Source organism: Varroa destructor, unplaced genomic scaffold (assembly GCF_002443255.2).
Source record: "Varroa destructor unplaced genomic scaffold, Vdes_3.0 BEIS01000001.1, whole genome shotgun sequence".
Classification (NCBI taxonomy): domain Eukaryota; kingdom Metazoa; phylum Arthropoda; class Arachnida; order Mesostigmata; family Varroidae; genus Varroa; species Varroa destructor.
The window spans coordinates 62,731,751-62,737,750 of NW_019211454.1; positions in this window are offsets into that span (position 1 = coordinate 62,731,751).

Below are 6,000 nucleotides of genomic sequence, written 5' to 3' on the forward strand. Positions count from 1 at the left end.
AACACCGTTTTCATTACGCTTTTCCATTTTTTAAATATTTCTATTAAAAAAAAGTATAGTATCACTCTATGATACAAATAAATCACTGTGTCTATTACTGATCAATGTAACTAGGGCTTACAAGGAGGAAAAGCCGCCCGACATAGCGTCGAAGAAACGTGTTGACGCCAATGGTTAACTGTTTTTGATTTATATATCATCACAGTTTATCTTCCTAAATTTATAGCGAGTAATACTTATTGAGGATCTCATAAACTTCCATTTGATCTCTTATGTAATCATGGAGTTCAGAAGCTGGACGAAAACATTTCTTGGCCATTATTTCAAGGAAGATTACTGCAAATGTATGAAAAACTTCAGATTGTTTACTTAGCTTGTTAGTGAGAGCCTAAAGCACTATCCTGATACGGTCGACAGAGTTTGTTTGCCATGGCAAAGGCCAAGCAGAACGGTGAGGCACTTATCTCTATTTATTAGAATGATCTCAAAAATCTTCATTCACGTATTTGAATCGATGTTTAGTTATTTGTTCTAGCGCAAAGCTATGTGCTTTAAAAAGAATCAGCAGTATTTTCAAAATGTCTTCAGTTTACAGGGAAAACGTGCCGACCGTGCTTGTAGAGAAATTGTTTTTCCATGTAGCGCAGCGGGCCCCCTTTTTGTATACATCACATTTATACCATGCGCATATATATTGGCTTATAGAAACCTCCAACTCCTTTATTGCATAATTATTCTATGGAGTCAGAATTGAACTGTCTTTTGGAAGGAAGTGACATTATAAAGGATCATTTAAACTTGTTATGAACTTTCAGTTGATCCCTCTTTGCGCGTCTTTAAGAGTAGTTTCGTTGTATGAATTTCATATGACCAGACGGAAAGCATTCAGCAATCAACGTTCACAACACACAAGTCTGTACATTGAACTTAAGTTATTTTTGATACGCCAGAATTCCTAGAGATATATAGTATATTGTATATACATATTGTTATATGAAGTATCTCATTGTAGACGGATCGATAAAGCAACATGCTCTATGTGATATAACGTACGAGTACGGATTCACAAGTACTTGAGATAATCTTTCAAGGAGATTTTCGAATAAAGCTTAATAAATAATAAGGAGGATATTATTATTTTTCTCGTCATTATAGAATTTTCTCGTCTGCTGTATCTGTATGACACGGAAGGATCGCGAGCCACGGCGATCCACTTGTACAAGATTTCAGCATTGTATGCCGTCATCACCATGTATTTCAAATCACTTCTTGTTAAATTTGACTATATAACAAGTTTATGCAAATCAAAGAAAGACTTGAGGATACTGTGGGGAGACTAACCGTAGGTTCACAAGCAGCCAATAAATGTTCTCCATCACCCATGGTTTGTCTCTTGCTGAAAAAGATCCGTAGAGCTTTAGTTAATTTAATCTGAGCTAGGATATTAACGTAGAGTTTTCATTGAAATAATCGACTGTCCTTTCATTGTAGCTACTTCTTTTACCCAGATACCCATCGGCTTATCACGGCGTGCTGATCTTTTTTTTAAAGAAAATTTTTTCACCCTATGTTAAATACTCGTCTCTGCACCGGGCGGATTGTGCTAGAGATTTCTGACGTCACGATGTGCGAAACATTAACATCAACGTTTCTTTTTGGCTTGCTTTAATTGCCTTTTGAAGTACGGCACTTCGGTGATGTTGGCTAAGCGACTCTTCAAATTCACTAATCAAGTTAACTTAGATGATCCAATAGTTAATATAACTTGACCACTACTTGTAATGAGCACTACTTTTAATATGAGATGAGCGTCAATTCGCTCCGCTATAAAACAAGAAACTATTCGCATCGTTTCCGAAATTTTGAGCAGAGCTCAACTATTGGCCAATTTCTGCGCGCTCGACAAATACGTTCCGAAACTATAAACTTTACGGGTCGGCAAAATCTATCGCATCGCAAACAGGTATGTGGCTGTAGAAAAACAGAGACAGGTTCCAGCTTAGCAGAGGAAAAAATCGACGACGAAGGAAGGAAACTGGGGACTCCAAAATTAATCGCTACCGTCCGTATGTATATTTCTAATGATTCTTCTATTTTGCCATTAGACTTTTTCCAGAAAAGCGAGGTATCACCTATGAAATTTATCGGCGCGTTTTGCAAACTGCTGTCAAGCGTTGGATAGCTGAAGAGTTTACTCCAACAAGGCTGGACATTCGTGCGATCAAAAACGAGCGATTTAGGACCTAAATTGGTGGTTATATAAAATCAACGCGACTGTCGAAAATGACACTTAAAAAAATGTTTGATCTATCTGTCTTTATTTAGACATAGCCTTACAACCAAGGCATTACGAAAATATTGTGTACTTTATTTAAGTTCCGAATCTTTATGAAATCTAAACAAGCGGCAAAAGTAACACACTTGGACTGAAGTGTCCTTTTAGGCAGTAGTCTATATATCAATGAGCCTCAGTACGATGCGTTGTATGCACTCTAAGTTTATGAAATCAGTCGACGCCGTACTTATGTTGACCGCGGGCTTTTTGAATAAGCTTGGCCTATTCAAAATATTATTAGACCCCCTCCTCCTCCCCTCCCCCGCCCGCCGTGATAGCGGGAATATGTTGTGGTGTATACTTGAACCCGAACATAGACGAACTTCATTTCATTCTGCGAGCCAGTCGTCCGTCTAATGGAATTCCCAGCGGCGATACCGGATGTAAAACTCGAGACATAGAAACTCACGTGAAAAGAGCTACTTTGTTTCATAGACTCTGGAAGCGGAAAAGTCTCTCCGCCTTTTTTAGTTTGAATTGTGGGAATCGTTTTAGTAATCAGTGCTTTCATTATCTAAAACTGTTACCTATTGGCAATGTGGGAAAAAAAACTCAAATGTTACACCAAGGGGCGGCCTGCATGTCATAGCAGTAACGCAGTTCAGGCCAGAATTCGTCACTATATCGATACCCTCTATTAATGACCTAAAACTGTATTGTCAGATACGGACGGTGGCCGGAATACTTCGCCGGATCATATGTGTATTGTACGACTGTTCGCTCGTGCACCGTTAGGCTTAAACCAAAGTAAAACGCTTCGTGAAAAGTATTGTGATATCCGTAATTCTGCAAATGAGGCAAATTTTCCTACCGAGAACACTCGATTATTTGATAAGAAGAGAAAGAAATGATTGGTTGAAAACTAATTAATTGGCCTTTTGTCGATAGAAAACCAAAACCTCTATTCATTGATCAAATTTATCAAATCATATAAATGTTGAAAGTAGCTAAACTGCAGATGGCTGTGTAACATAAAAAACGAACCGTATCGGACCCTAGGAAAATTTTCCTAGGTTTTTCCAGGCCCTTTAGAATATGCCAGTATGCCGTAAATATCAAATAAAAGATAACGTCGTCTAATTATTTCTAAAAAAAGCATTGTTTTCACCAATAGACGCTGTGCATCGTCTTTTTAATTGCTAGGGGCTTAGGCTATGATAGATTCCCCTAGACACTGCACGCATGGAACACGACCAAATATCGGATGCTATAAAATGAAAATAGCACAGAGGACATTGTATTTTGTAGACACCGTCCATGTCGTGCACAGCGTAATTATCAATATTTTACATTGTATTATTAGTTTATGCGCGATAGATTATCTAGTTCGTAAAATATTGTAGGACTTTCCCAAACGACCAGCCTGACTTTTAACGACATTATCTCTACCGCTTTCACGTACATTTTCTGTCCTTAGACATCTCCAATAAACAGGTTCTTGCGTTATCACAGGCAAACATTGAAGGACACCGCAGTTTAATATTTCTATTTCCTCCACCAGTATGCTCGTACATTGTGACTAGATTATCGCCCAGTCGATCAAAAGCTATAATTTCCGGTAGAGTGAATTTTGGAAAAAAGAAGAAGGAAAAATGAATAGACAAAGGCTAAAAGCGGATCGTCACTGTGTTTTTCTTCTGAGCAATACAATAACACTGGTGGTGTTGGCAGATACAAAAAAGGCTTCATTAGTTAACGGACAGGACCCCATTACCTTCCGGCTACGGCCCTATTCTAATCGCTCTGGCAGCGCCTCAGCCCGTCGCAAACGGAGCGACTCCAGCCGTTTGCGCAGCGAAACAACGGTAAAGACCAGAATGAATAATGAAAAGCCGCTACGCTGAATCTTCATTGGGAAGGCAATGAAGAAAGACACCAGGTGGAAGATCTCCGCTAGACTAGGCGGTGATCGAATTCTGGCCGCGGCCGTCGGCGTCATTAGCTACGATGCAAAGTGCAGGTGAAGCAGCTATAGCAGTTGGTTATAACACAAAGTTTGCGAAAATTACTGACTACCCTTTTCTCGGCTTCGCTCAGGCACATAGGTGTTTATTTACTTGCTACCTTACGTAGCCTATGATACAGCCTAGGCTACTGGAAGAGAAGGTGAACTAATTCAATCGATTCTAACTTTATAGCCATTTTATCAGATGCGGAAATAGTTCTTGTTGATCGGTGACCAATTGTGCTCATAATTCATCGTCCTTGAGATTCATTGTCTATTGTTAAACGATCAGGCATAATCTATTGGTAAAAAGAGTGAAGCATGTCTGAATTGCTGAAACATATCTATGAATATGGCAAAAACTGACCGTACTCCATTTATTTTCGGTATCAGGCCGGAATGGCGTGCCTATTCTGTTCAACGATTTCAAAAACTATGCTCAATTTGGTCCGTTAGACTGTCGTTTTTCCTTGCGAACAGTCACGACGAATTTAATAAATACAAAACATATTTTTAAAATATGAACCATTGTAAGCCTAGCCCGTGACCCGATTCGCTGAAATGTACAGTTTCGCGAAATGTTTTTTGGAACGTGGTTTTTGGGTAAGTGACGCGAATTACTGCGTGCGTCATTACATAACATACCCCGCATTTGGGTCTGTTAGCGTATCAGAAGGGGGTACGGAGTTGCGAAGAATACGTATACCGTTTGGCCTTTCCTCTCCGTTTGTCGCCAATGACACGTCGCAATACCTATCACGTTTTACTTGACGCTGCAGCAGCTCGTCATTAGTGTTTTTACCAAATTCACGCTTCATGACAACGACGTTCGCCTCCAAATGTTATCCAGCACAAGTTATGTACAATACATTCTAGTGGTGTCATCTATTGTCGTCGGTTTATTCCACTGACGCTTTTGATCTCTCATGCCAGACAGATCTCAACTTGAAGATAGGCCATCGAATACCATCGAGTACGCGCAGTCATATTGTGATTGTCTGAAACGAAGCGACTACAGACAGGGTGCACTGCCTCTCCGTTCGACCTCACTGATTTAGGTTCCTGGTTGGGATCTGTCTGGGTCCAGTTTATCACGATGCGCTAGCAAGTGCAGGTCTTTCGTATTCATTTAGTAGTGTGTTTGGCATTTCGTAAATATACATCTGAGTGACCGTGGGATTGTGTCGGGAAGAAGAGTCATCCGCGCGTACAAAACCTACCTGCCAAAGTTATTCGCTGCCCAGTATTACCGCCTGCCCGGATGGCATGCTTTTAGAATTAGAAATGCAATGCAGTGTTTATCCATGGCCACAAGCTCATGTGCTAAAAGCGCAATGAGAGATGTATGCCAAAGGACAACAACGTTGTAGAACAGAATGATGCAAATGATGAGAGCGGACGCTGTCGCCTCTTTCCTGCACCACTTTTTTTTGCCCAACAGAAGCGACTCAACGGAGAGAGAGAGAGAGAGAGAGAGAGTAGATGCATGGGGTGGCATGGCAAAGGCTTGGCGCTGTAGTCGGTTTGCATAGCAATGATATGCCATTCTCTCAGTGACGTGATTACTAACTGCCCCTAGCTCATGGTCAAGATTGCATTTTAATATGTGATTTTCATTTAGGACTTCATTAGGCGTCTTTGCGATGCTTTGATGTGTGCGTCACCATATGGCTGGATTGGATATTTGCGATGAGTCTAGTGTGCCATTGAAGTACGATAG